Source organism: Thermobia domestica, chromosome 10, assembly GCF_964235325.1.
Source record: "Thermobia domestica chromosome 10, izTheDome1.hap1.1, whole genome shotgun sequence".
Classification (NCBI taxonomy): Eukaryota; Metazoa; Arthropoda; class Insecta; order Zygentoma; family Lepismatidae; genus Thermobia; species Thermobia domestica.
Window position 1 is genome coordinate 215,196,984 of NC_137463.1, and position 14,803 is coordinate 215,211,786.

At 34.4% G+C, this 14,803-nt stretch overlaps 1 protein-coding gene across 4 annotated transcripts in view; it reads left to right on the top strand.

Moving 5' to 3' along the window:
• The window catches only part of LOC145662985 (uncharacterized), a 193,133-nt gene that overhangs the window by 24,677 nt on the left and 153,653 nt on the right, over positions 1 to 14,803 (top strand). For 3 of the 4 annotated variants that reach the window (XM_081729082.1, XM_081729081.1, XM_081729086.1), the window contains one exon: positions 10,567 to 10,639. The gene's annotated coding sequence lies outside the window, so the exon portion shown is untranslated. Of the gene's footprint in view, positions 1 to 6,375; positions 6,526 to 10,566; positions 10,640 to 14,803 lie in introns of all 4 variants that reach the window. The other variant, XM_081729083.1, reaches the window with a different exon arrangement.

The following is a 14,803-nucleotide window of genomic DNA, read 5'->3' on the forward strand; positions in this document are numbered from 1 at the left end:
AGGGTGCTTTTAATATTGATACTATGTTTATAATCGGGAAATGTATATTTGTGGTAAATTTCAAAGCAAAAGAATTATAAATACGAAAATTAGAATGAATAAAACATAATGTTGCTAAATGGACAAAAAGTTTTACTTTCGTTTTATTGTTCTTATTTACTGCTCTTTTGACATGAAATTTGCCACATACATGTCTTGGCGATTATACACATACTAACATTATAAGAAATATCGGGTGAATTTATCAAATTATATTTCTACAACAACATATTTATAGACATGCGACAATAATTTTGGACATGAGTGTACATACAATAAATATGTAATGTCCACTTACAAGTAGGATATTACATGGTGTCCTCGCAAAGACCATTGGCCTTCTCTCTGAGTGGTATTGACTAACCACACATTACTCAATTAGAATCCATTTATCTGACTGCAGCTCTTATGTGGAAATTAAATAATTATACCTAAATATGACTGGATGAAATGTACTGCAATCATAACGTTCAACATCAAATTATAAAATTCAAACATTATAGGGCTTTAGATTTATGAAAAACATACCAAATTTAGGTTTACCTGGTGTAATAGTAACATTCCATATATTTTTTTATATTTATTTAATCGGAATTGATATTGATGGAACTAAAACGAAAAGTAAGCGAGAAATTCCAATTACATAAGACTGATCAAATATATCCAATACTATTTTGATCAATAATAATTGAGCCCTCTTCCATCTGAGATTTCTGGGGTTCTTACCAGGAATATATAGGTCCACCAACTAAGTTTCATGCGACAGATCTAGGTTTGGAGCAAACAATTGATGCTTAGTAGATAATTTTCATTTTACTATTCAACTGGCGTTATGTATATTCTAGTTTAGTTTCATGTTTTATTATTTTAAAAACTAAAAGATCGACATGCGGCTATTCCCATTTTAATGAAATTTGTTGCGGTTTATAGTAAGTAATAGTGATTCTCTTCGATAGCATTTTTATCATTGGTTTAGGTTTTTTCAAATAACTTGAAACTAGGAATGGAAGAAAGTTTCAAAGAGATCAAAAACATATAAGAAACAATATTGTAATAAGAGAATACAGTCTTGATTTTCGTTTATAAAAAAGTGTTATTAAATTTTCCTATGATCTTCTCAGAAAATGAAAATATTTTTATTGTCGAAAATATTGACTATGTGTTGTATTAATGCATGTATTTAAAATTGCATAAGTATGCATTTGAGCAATATTGAATTTTGTTAAAAGTGTAGAATGTGTTAACAACAGACCCTTTCTCCAAAGTGTATGTCGTCTTTTACCGTAATTGGTATTCATAATATTAATTAACAATGTTGAAAATTGCCGTGACTATTAGTGCACAAAATGAACTAGCGCTAGTACAGAATAGTAAAATATTTTATGCTTTTGCATGAAAATTGAAAAGAAAAAGACTGGTTTGAAGCATCTGCTTGGTATAAAATTGCAAACCATTCCTCAATAAAACTGAGTTACAAAATTTAATTCACCTTGTTAGGGGTCGTAATGCTTTAATTTCTTACTTAGTTTCAAGTAGCATGTATTTGTTGTGATGTATCTTAATTACAATAGACGTTTTGATCTTTCTCTTTAATTTTGTAATCATCCATTTTTACTATATTTGATTATGAATATTGTGATTGAGTCATGAATGTTATTCGAGTAACGTGAAGTCATGATACTTACTTTCGCTTGCACTAACGATACTTTTATGCTTATAACAGAACGATAAACGTTTTTTGGGAATGTACAACAATATTGACTGGAAAACAATAGTAACTTATTTGTTGCAATCTGGGAAAAGTCCTTTACTTCCTCTAATTTCTTTCCTTTTTCGGGTTTTAAGTCACAATGTTACTGATGCATCTTCTTATTTGGCATATATGTAGTTTAAGAAAGAACACGTAAAAGGGCACAAATAGAGCACAGTGCTAGGCAATACTAAATTGTAATTTCCCATTTCTGAAAGTTATGAAGTTCGTAGCACTCGGGAACTCCTCTACTCAGCTGGTAAGACCACTTGTGTGACGTCACTGTAGCAGCCATCTGGCCTTCTCAAATCTAGGTGGTGTTGCCTTAACCTCCTAGACTTGATGACACTCACAATGTTTGATAAAGGGTGTAAATTATAGTTCCTCGTTTGGAACTTCCAACCATTCCCGTTCCTGTTGGGTCCGAATATTCATCTCAGGATCTTGTTCTCAAATACTTTCAGTCTATTGATGATTTAAAAAAAATAAAAAGATAAATAAAATAAAAGTAAAAACTTACATACTACGTGGTACAAGATGAAAGCCTGTGGAAAGTACACCGTGAACAGAAGAGTAACAGACACAAACGGAAAAGACAAGTTGTCATGCACTCTTGATCTAGTGGATTCGTAATGGATTCGTGTGCCAATATTTATATTTGCATCGTTTAACTAGCAGGCAAGCTGTTTTTTTGTAAATAAAGATTTTGTAGTTTATTAACAGAGCATTCATGTTTGAGTGCAAGAAGTTTATAAATACATGTCACAGCTATGTAAAATAGCACATTAGAACATATATATAAGACAAAATCACAACTCCTTTTCCTCTTGTCCTTAACATTTACTCCGGCGAGGGAGATTCATATTCGAGCTCATGTGGTTAAACAATATGTCTTATATAGAGTGTCCGTAAAGTTGCGCAATCCAAAGTTTGATTGCATATACCTGTTGAACCAAGAACAATAAAGACCTAAGACTTGAAACAAATATAAGCAAGCGTGTTCTATGTAGATATTTTCGAGATCATGACCAATGTTGGAATTTGTAACATTTCTGTGTAGTAACGAAAGAAAGTACCGAAAGTGTTAAATAAAAAATGCACAAAATGAAGAAAATCAATATTGAGTTGCAAAAGACTGATTTCCTGCGGGTGAATCCCTGTGTATATGTGCAGTGTGCATCAACATTTATCTATTGGTACGAAAATATGTCAAAGTTGATGCACTGTTGCCAGTGAAAATGCTATTTAATGCAAGTCCGTAATTTTTTTTTTTTTTGACAGAAACACGGCCCCTGCCAACACTGTTGTAAAATTACTGCAGCAGGTGTGTTTCTGGAAAACAGGCAGCATTCACCCTCCCCAAGTTCGAGATGTATGTACACTCATGTCCAAAATTACTGTCGCATGTCTATAAACATGTTGTTGAAGGAATATAATTTGATAACGAATTCGCCTGGTATTTCTTATAATGTTAGTATGTGTATAATCAGCAGAGACATGTATGTGGCAAATTTCATGTCAAAAGAGCAGTAAATAAGAACAATAAAACGAAAATAAAACTTTCTTGTCAATTTAGCAACATTTTGTTTTACTCATTCTAATTTTCGTATTTATAATTCTTTTCCTATGAAATTTACCACAAATATGCATTTCCCGATTATACACATAATATCAGTATTAAAAGTACCCTGCAAAATCATTATCAAATTATATTCTTACAAGAAGACTGTTATAGATATACGACAATCATTTTGGACATTGTAATCAATAGTATAATAATATACTAATGAGGAACATAAAACTATATATATCGGAGAGTCTTCCCTCCCTCGCTCCAAACAAAATCTGAAATGACGACTGCGAGTAGTCCTTTCTGCGTAGAACATTGTAGAAATTGTCCTCCTTTTCTTTTTCTTTTTTCTTTTTTTTTTCCCAATACTGAATCGCGTATTTGTAATGAATAGATTGTGTACCGCAGAGTACATCTCCAACTTCAGCAAATCCCAATGTTGAGCACTTCCTAAATAAAGAAAGAGAAATTTGAATATTTTATAAATTTCCCTCTATTCTTCCGTACAGAGGAGATTGTGAAAAGTATTTTTCCTTACTTTTAATTAAGAGTTTATATACCGAATTTTACATTTCCAATTTGAGCATGCTCAAATTGGCCATTTTCTAAATGAAGAAAAGGCAATTTGGATATTGTATAAGTGAGTTATTTTCCATCTTTTAAAGCGAAATGTTTAGTAACACTGAAACACATATTTCCTTATTTTTAATTAAAAATTTATTTACCAAATTTCACACCTTCATGTTAATTGAATCCATACTTAAGGCACTTTCAAAATAAAGGAAAGGAAGAAAATGACGTCCTTAGGAACGTTTTTGAAACGCTGAAACATATTTTATTACCTTTAATTAAAAGCCTATATGCCAAATTCCACACCTCCGCCCTAAGCGAATCTTTAATTTTTGAAATTTTCTAAATAAATAAAGAGAAATTTGAATATTAGAGAACCGATACCCCTTTCCTCCTCAGAAGCAAAGTTTCGAAAAGCTGAAACACATATTTCCTTATTTTTAATGAAGAGTCTCTCATTTCGGAGATTTTGAATGGCCTTTATGCTCCCGTGCTTTATCACTATGCAATTATTTTTCTTATGCGATATTTGAAGGGTATGGTTTACTCCCAGCAACATCACATTATAAGGAAATCGCAGTGTAAATTATTACTTAGTTCCCTGTAAAATTCACCTGAATTTTAAATGCCGTGACTTGAAATACTCATAAGATGCAGCGAACGGTGTTCTAGCAGTTGTGTGTAAGACGGTTGGTTGGCGACGTGTAGAAACAATGAGGACTACATTAAAAAGCTTGTGGCACTCTGCGTATACATCGAGCCATAATGATTGGCATGTCACTTGCTTAAAATAAGTATCCTAAGGATAAGGAAGGGGTTCCAAATGTATGCCAAAATAGAGTAAGTATCTCACGAGCTTTCATGTCAGAGATTTGAAACTTGAAATATGAAGTCCTTATATAAATGGACGTGCCCAGCGTTTCAGAAAATTCCGCTTCAAAGTGGGTAATTTCTGTTTTATTTTTCTCGATGTATAAAAACGGTATCAACATTGTCTCCCTTCACTATCACAGGAAAGCAGTTGAACTATTTCAGTGAATTAGAAATGTAGTTTGTTCGACTTGGACTGAGCTGGGTTTTTTATAATTTCATTTGAATTCAAATACGTATACTGAGGGAGAGAAAAGTGGCTCAAATATATCTTTCAAATATTTTGTATAAATCTATTTTTCTTGTGCAAAGAATAGAGATTTCAGTAGGTCTTTCTATATTGCTTGCTGGTCCAGGCTATACATAGTAGAGAGTTGTAATTTTGTTTAGGGAATGCGTATATATACTGGTGACATTTCATAGCAGCGATATGTCTTATAATTTATAATAACTTTTCGAATGCTTTAGGGAGAATTTCCTAGACGAAACATTCTTTCAGGGACTGACAAGTACGTCAGTAAAAAAAAAAAAAAAAATATTTATACCAATGTAGCTTCTTCGAAATCGTTGTAGCAAGTGAACCTTTTACCTCACAACTTTGCGCTTATTAGCATCATTGTTTTGTGTATTTATATGCATTTCTTGTACATTTTTTATTGTTTAGCAGTTTGCCTTTCATTTTGTTTTCTTTCTGTTACATTTTTGTTAATAATATGGATTTCAATGTCTTCGCTAAGCAACATTGATAGATGATTACTCACGTTACTCGTTGCTATGTCGTCATTTCAAATATTCCACATAGTAAGTGAATGATTTTGAAGTAGATGTTACCCGTTTGTAATATATATATATATATATCCCGCCGGATCAAACCTACAACCTAGATCTATGCTGAAAAGCGAGAACACCAACCACCTGCGAAACATTGAGTTTGTTGCTAGTAAATAATCGTTATATATTGTAGAAGTAGGGTGGGAAATTGACTAATTTCACAGTTAAGGGAGTCGTGAGGAAACCACTGTTAGATTGACATCGTGATGGCAAGTTCCGTTGTGTAGTGTGTTGCACAATGCATATTTACACAGGGTAGTGTAAAGACAGTTTTTTACGTATGTGACATGTGATCAGTCAGAATTAAAACCATGAAGTGTTACCCAAAATTTTTAAGCCAAAGTGCATCCTACATGGATAATTAGCTCAAGTGCTGCCTTGGGCATTAGTTATTTTAGTTTCCGTTCAGTGTGGTCTATTAAGGATATCAATGTGGTAGAAACCAGTGACAGAGAAGTTTTTTTTGGAACCATGTGTAACCTGCGTTGTTGTTCTATTCTGAGGTAAGATCTTTGCAAGAAAGCAGGATCCACGGGAAGAATCGAATACATGTCCTTCAGGGTAGAAAGTTGGTTTAGTCAGTGAGACAGACTACACCTGAAGATTAGTAGAAAGCTCAAATATGCGTTCTAGATATTGAAATATCAAGATGGGACTAGAAATATTTTTGTTTCTTTTATTCTGTTGCATCATGCAGCTTTGTTTGTTTTGCCCACTTGAACTTAATATTCAATCTTTCCTGCAGATGGGAGTCTGGTCCCAGAGTAGCCCTTAAGTTGCCTAGTAGTGTCACCTTTCAGCCGTTCCTAGTGTTGGTAAATAAAAATATGGAGGCACGTGATGAAAGGAGAAACAGGACTTACCAAAATTAGGCGCAGCAAGTTGCACTGATCAGGTACTAAATCGAAGTAGCTAAATTACTACATGTAATTAGCACGAACTCTTATTAATCAGTTATCTTATTTGTTCAATTAATAGCTTGGACATATTCTAAATACACTGAAGAATAATCCTGTACTCTTATCTTAAAATCACATTCTATCGTAACATAAATCTAACTGCCCACTACAATTATCCGATTCACAATAACCACAGGTGAATACATTTCATTCTCTTCTACTACTCGACGTACCTGTCGTTAAAACACTAGTCATTCGTTGCCAACTCTGATATCCCCCACTATTCAATACCCAACAACATTCCCCTCTTTTCTTTTTTCTTTAAACTTTTATTTCAAATAAGATTACACTCGTTTATACTTGACTTTTAAATTTGACTATATCTATTTTCCGACTCCACGCAAATTCAAGCCTTTGATATAAACCAACGAAGTTAATACCGGACAATATATTGCAGTTTTCAATAATGTGTGTGAGAAAGGCCTGCTTCTTTTCTAATCAGACTGCCGTAACATCTAGAATTTAAAGAATGAAATCTCCCCATGTTTTATATAACTTCTTCCGCGAATGTTTCTTCTTCTTCTTAGTGTGTTTTTCATTATTCATCGATTTCAGCAAAGATGTTTGTTCAGGTTCATGCGACTAAAAAGTTTCTCTAGCCTTTGTTGACTGTTTGGTGTCTATTCGTTTTTCATGTTTCAATGGTAATTCATGTGTGTTTTGAGTCTGAATGGACTTGACTGCCATTTTTGGTAGTGTTCTTTCGTCTCTAATTGATGATTTTGATGTATTTCCTTCTTTTTGTGAACCTCCTCCGTCCGCTTATGCACCTTTAATTTCTTTTCCATAGTCGAAAGTTGAATTTCATGAACTAGAATATCTCCTTCTGATTTCGTATTAGAACTTACTACCGTTTACGGTAGGTGCTTTAGATGCACGTCATTTGCAGTTGAAATCGAGCTGATAGAGAAGTGCGGTACATGTAGTTCCTTATCATTCCTGGATACTAAACAGGGTTGTTTCTCTGGTTTAGTTGATACCTCCTGCTGTTGATTTTGTCTGTGGTTTATTCCTTGACTTACCGGAATAGATTTATTTACCATAGATGATTGCTTAGAAAACAAGGACAAACTTATGTGAAATGTCATTCTATTAGTTCTTCCATCATTCGCCTCCCTTAGCCAAAAAAGTATAATATTGGGACGTTAAATTGAAAGAAAGAAAATGAAATGAAATGAAATCTTTGAGTATTACGTCCCACGATTATGCCGGTTAGCCTAAAGGAGACGGTGAAGATGAGTAATGAATGAAAATGGTGGAATGAAGAAAGTGGGAGGAAACGGGAAAACCCCGAGGAAACCCACGCACACGGTGTTTGTTCACCACAAAGTTCACTTGGCGGGGGCTGGGATCGAACCTGAAAGAAAGAAAGGAGACAAGTGAAAATAGACATCTCGCATGTAACTTAAAAAAAGTTGCCTTGAAACAAGCAGTGGTGTATGGAATATATATACAGGGTGTCCAATATACAATGCAACCTGGAGTTTGGGATAATAGAACTTTTGAACCTGAAGTAATACACGAATAATGGTTATACCAAAATGAAGCCTTGTTCATGCCTATATATTTAAACTCGGAAGCAACGATTGAAGTACACTAGGAACCACACAGTGTTGCCAGATATAACCGAAGGTGTAAATAATTTTTTTTTGCAAAATATGTAACTTGACTCATAACTCATGCGTATGGATGTTTCTGCCGTTAATTTTCAGTTTGTTCAGTTGGAGTAGCTTGGAAACTATGGAGCACAAAAAAGAATTTTTCATTTGCACCGATAGCTAATCAGATGAGGCCTCCGTAAGGGGGAACTAGGGAAATCGTAGTTTTCATAAATTAACACTCTGAATTGGCAACTTTGCTGATGTTACAGTGCATCAAAAGGTGTGTTAAGGATCTGTCTACATTATGCAATTCCTGAAAACAATGAAAAACAAACTTTAAAATTATCATGATAAAACATTTACTTACATGCACCCGGCAACACTGCTATTATCAGAAATGAGTTACCAGCTGTACAGCGGATGTTGGGAGTGTCCCCAGTTTTGATTCGAACACTGGTTCACACGTGTCACCAGGTTGGCAGCAATTTTACGAAGATTAGAAGTGTTAATGTTCTCAATGGTACTGCGAATGTTCGTTTCCAGGTCTTGAATAATTCGAGAATTGTTCTTGTATATCTCTTGCTTTAAGTAGCCCCATAGAAATGAATAGCAGTGTTGCCGGGTGCATGTATGTAAAAATGTTATCATGATAATTTCAAAGTTTATTTTTCACTGTTTTCAGGAATTGCATAATGTAGACAGATCCTTAACACACCTTTTGATGCACTGAAACATCAGCAGGATTGCCAATTCAGAGTGTTAATTTATGAAAACTACGATTTCCCTAGTTCCCTCTTACAGAGGCCCCATCCGATTAGTTATCCGTGCAAATGAAAAATTCTTTTTTGTGCTCCATAGTTTCCAAGCTACTCCAACTAAACAAACTGAAAATGAACGACAGAACATCCATACATATGAGTTATGAGTCAATTTACATGTTTTGCAAAACAAATTGATTTACACCTTCGGTTACATATGGCAACACTGTGTGGTTCCTAGTGTACTTCAATCGTTGCTTCCTAGTTTAAAAATATATACATGAACAAGGCTTCATTTTGGTATAACCATTATTTGGTATAACCATCACTTCAGGTTCAAAAGTTCTACTATCCCAAACTCCGGGTTGCATTGTATATTGGACACCCTGTGTATATATATTCCTCTCTTGAGTTTCTGTTTTAGTGTAAGTATGTATTGTGAAAACTATCTTTGGCATTAATTTCTAATTAGTGGCATGATTGAAAATTCATTTATGTTCACATTATTTTTCCTCTATCAGAAATTTTATGTCTTCCAACTTGGCGCTGATTGATTCACTCTGAAATTGACTTTACATAATCATTGTTATAATGTGCATAACGAAGCCACAGTTAGTGTGCTTCTTTGTTTGCACTTAAATACCATTTCTTGGAGTACTTTTACGAATGCTGAGTGTGGTGAAGTGTTTGGTTGGGATTTGTCCGTCTACGTTTAAGTCATTGTGGTTTTCATCCCGTACATACTTAAATATATCGGTTTGTGGAAGCGAAATTCCGAAGAGGCAAAAGTTTTCCTTCATTCTGGTATAAAAGTCATTGCAAGGTCAAGATCGTTATCTTATAATATATATATATAAAAAAAAAACAGTGTTATTCAGTTGTTTAGTTCGCATCTTGTTTGTACCCAGAATCATGACTCACCCCAGCTTATATATTCTCTTACCTCAATGTGGTGAATAATGCACAATCTCAAAATTCATTGTAAGACCTAACACTAAGCAAGATGTGCATAATATACGCCAGTGCATAACAACTATCATGCGTAGTCGAGTCCTAGTATAAGAAGTATTTTGCAAGTAAAGTAACTATTCGTCATAACTAGTATATTTGATTTTGGTATCATTAAGCACTGAAGAAACTGTACTACAGTAAAAAGGGAACCCATTTGAGATTGTTATAGTATTATTGGAATTTAATTAACGTAATATAAAGGAAGTAGTTTTTTTTTACTTCTTTTTTTCATTTTTTTTTAATAATAAACTTTTGGTTGTATATTTAACTTAATTTGGACGGTATCATTTTAGATAAACTTAGTGCCAAACGTCCTGAATTCATCTAGTCCATGGTAAAAGCATAATCCTGTGACGTACTTAGAAATCAATTCTAATTCTTTATCTTTAGTGTAAATAATAATAATACTGTAATAATAATAATAATAATAATAATAATAATAATAATAATAATAATAATAATAATAATAATAATAAAAATTAGTAGATTTCAAAATACCAGTATAAACTGAAACGATGAACCGGGAATGATCCATATTTATTTGTATTCTTTACTCATATATAAAGACTACTTGTCTTTTTCATATTAACATTTCATTTTATTTCAGCCAGTACAGAGAAGAGTCAGTTACTATGTGACTAAAAGGGATAAGAAGGAACCAGGTTTCAAGATAAATAACTGTAAGTATGTCGTTATGAAGTTCGTGCTTAGTATATGATTATCACAGTAATTGATAAGTTTTTTTCCGAATAGGTGGATTTGATCCCTTGTGATTTTCAGCTTTTCTGAATCTAGCAACTTAACCGCTTCAGCGATCTGTCAGATTGAATGTACTCGTATTTGACTGGCGATTCTTATATGTTATGTAAGATTAACAAGAGTATCTTTAAAAACCTTGTCGTTTCAGTTGGAAACTTTAAATAATTGTAATAACATTAAGAAATCTCAATTGAATTACCTGTAAGGTAGATTATATATATAGTGGAAAAAACTGAACGTCTTACCTAACTGCGCGTGACCCATAACATCACCGTCTGTTTTTCAGTTCCTTTTAGTTTAAGTAAAATCATTAATGTAAGATTTTACTCTAAATCCAGTTAGCATTCTAACTTGTTCTGTTGTGTTGAAAAAAAAAAAAAAAAAAAAAAAAAAAAACATTGAAATGGCTTCAAAAGCATGATGTCTAATTGTCAGCTATTTTGTGGCTAAGCATTTGGCCGATGAAAAAGTACCATCAATTTGCACAAAATTGTATGAACGAACAAATTAAAAGGTCGAAGAACAATAATTCGAATTTAGAAGGAGGAAAGGACACTATAAAGAATAATCGTTTGTAGTTTTTCAGAGGTGGAAAATTAAATTTGTGTAGTATTTGTTAACATAGTGGGATTTCGATCGGGTGAAATGAGGAATTTTGATGGAACTGTTCGTCAATCAGATGGAATGGAAAGATCTAAAGTTTGTAAATAAGTTGCTACGAACCAATAGATCAGAGTTAGAATACAAGAACAAGTGACAAAGGATGTGAAATGTGAAAGAAGGTTCCACTGGAATGTTACCTTCTACCAACTTCAGTACACATATATATGCAGGAAACGTTAAAAAAAAAAAAAAAAAAAAAAAAGCGCCTTTCGAGACACCTAAAAACACAAAACATATTATCGAAAAAGTAAAATTGATTAGAACATTGTCGTTCATAAAAATTGGAATTGGATTGCATTAAGAATTGGATGCAAGAAGTTTTCGTTCGAATTAGGGGATCAGAATTAAATTTGGACATGGACACCTTGGACGAAAGTTGAAATAACGTCATTGAAAGCTGCACCGTCCCCACCAACTACTGAAGAAGAAGAAAAAGGTGATGATGATTTATGATTGTATTCTTTAGAGCAGCCTGATATTTTTATTTATGAGAGTAAACATTTAATTTCCATGTACACTAGGGGCTGCGGTGGCTCAGTGGTAGAGCGTTCACCTCTGGTGTTTGGGGTCCCGGGCTCAAACCCTGCTCCCGCCAAGTGAACTTTGTGGTGGACAAACACCGTGTGCGTGGGTTTTCTCGGGGTTCTTCCGTTTCCTCCCACTTTCTTCATTCCACCATTTCATTCATTTCTCATCATCACCGTCTCCTTTAGCCTAACCGGCATAACCGTGGGACGTAAAACTCAAAAATTTCATTTCATTTTTTCCATGTACACTATCCCTACTAAATACCAATCCTTACCTATGTCTTGACTAATGCTGAATTACCAGCGAAATTTCTTCGCTTAATATAATTTTTTAAACAATTTATAGGAATTTGAGGAGCGAAAGTGAGTAACTTTTGAGTTTGTAGATGTAAAGAAAGCTTTTGATTAGGGAAGATGGCATTTCGGTAGAAGGTAAAAGGATTAAGGGTATTTGATTATGACTGTTAGAAAACTTGTGAAGAATATGGAATGAAAAAGTGATGGTAGGAATACAAGAAACTGTGGCAAATATGCAATGTAAATATATAATTTTATGTTATTCTGCTGGAGAGTGCTTTCGCGTAGCCAAATGGTTAACAGGGAAACCTTTGGTTCGCGTTGTCCCGAATTCACTGTCCAGTGGAAACAGTTTTCAATGTTGACCAACATTTTGGGGCGGTTGTAGATTGCAACTCTGATAGTGTGCTCATGCATTCTGACCACAGCCTTATGGCCGGCTGTCACCCTTTGTTAAAGAGAACGGGAGCGAGTTCATATATAGTTACATATGACATCTGTGTGTGATATATTTAATTTGTAACACAATTTCTCATAAAATCCCAGTTGTGCGATCCCAACTACGTGTTTTCGTTATTATGCAAAAAGAAGGCGTGGTTCAACATGGCACGTAATGGAGTCTGCCGTCATGGTCAGTCACAACAGCGTTTCAATATTGTTTCCCATCAACGTTGGTGGTGTATTATCAACTTTTTATCACACAAACTTTATTTAGTTATTTACTTTGTTATTATTATTTCATTAAGTAATGTTTAATCTTAATAACAAACGACAGGCGTCTCAGTATGTGCGTCTCATTAAAATTCTAATAATAAGCAGTCACATCAAGCTTGCCTCCATGACGCTAAGAGATGTCGATACCTTTGCTATCGCTTGCCTTCTTAACGCTAATAGATATCGCTATCTTTGCTATCGCTTGCCTCCATGACGCTAATAGATGTCGCTACGTTCGACATCACTTGCCTCCATAACGCTAATAGATATCGCTACCTTCGCTATCACTTGCCTCCATGACCAATAGATGTCGCTACTTGCGCTATCGCTTGCCTCTATGACGTTAATAGATGTCGCTACCTTTGCTATCGCTTGCCTTCTTAACGCTAATAGATATCGCTATCTTTGCTATCGCTTGCCTCCATGACGCTAATAGATGTCGCTACGTTCGACATCACTTGCCTCTATAACGCTAATACACCTAGATATCGCTACCTTCGCTATCACTTGCCTCCATGACCAATAGATGTCGCTACTTGCGCTATCGCTTGCCTCTATGACGTTAATAGATGTCGCTACCTGTGCTATCGCTTGACTCCATGACGCTAATAGATATCGCTACTTTCGCCATCATTTGCCTCCATGACACCAATAGATGTCACTACCTGCGCTATCGCTTGCCTCCATGACACCAATAGATGTCGCTACTTTCGCCATCGCTTTCCTCCATGACGCTAATAGATATGAGTTACATTTCACCGTCACTTGCCTCCATGACACTAATAGATGTCGCTACCTGTGCTATCAGTTACCTCCATTATGCTAATAAATGTTGCTACCTGCGCTATCGCTTGCCTCCATGACGCTAATAGATGTCGCTACCTTCGTCATCACTTGCCTGCATGACGCTAATAGATGTTTTCGTCATCGTTTGCCTGTATAACGAAATCTTTGAATAATTGCATATGGAGTTTAAGCTGGTCGGTGGGCAAATTCAAAAAAATAAATAAGTGAATAAATAAAATAAAGAAAGAAGGACGATTTCAGTGTGTAAGTATAGTGTACGTAGGGCCGAAAGCTTGGGCGGAATAACTAATAATTTATAATCAATCACTTGTAATATCAATATTTATCGCACTCAGGTTTTAAATTTGGCAGTCCTTGACAAGAATACATATATCATGCAACGAAAGGAGCAGCTGCAACTCTCATGTTTAATTGTCTCTTTTGTAACACAATTGGTAAACATCTGACCTTTCTTACCTTGATCTGGCGCGTTAAAAAAGTGTTATTGTGCAAAATATATATATACGTATATTCATATTATTTTTAACACGTATTGCAACGCGACACTCCGCAACACTAATTATTGCAATAATTTTTTGTAACCTTTGATAAAACGTCTCATAAAATGTGTTAATTAGTTGTGATACGTGTCGTTACTTTACCTTGCAGGAGAGCAGTAGGCTATTCATAAACTCGTCCCATTAATGCTGTCTTGGTTTGTGAACCTTTTTGATTTATGAAATGAGATGAAATGAAATTTCTAGTAATAATAAAGCCGATACGGTAAACGTGTTGTCATTTATTTTTTAAAAAAATGTTTTAACTTAGACTATCTTTTTGAAATTTATAGAACAAAAAAGATTTAGTGGAAAGAAACGAATATGTAGCTAGTAGGTAAGAGATTGTTGAAATTTTGGCCATCCAAGTAGATAAGTCTTAGCTAATCAAAGGCCTGTTTGCACAAGATGAATTTGCTTATCGTAACAAAAATGTTGGAATGCCCGAGTTAGTATTTACTTTGAAAGTATGTAACAAATATTAAAATTATGTAAACACACTGTCCGTAGTGATATAGTAGGTTTATGGAGGTATCATTGT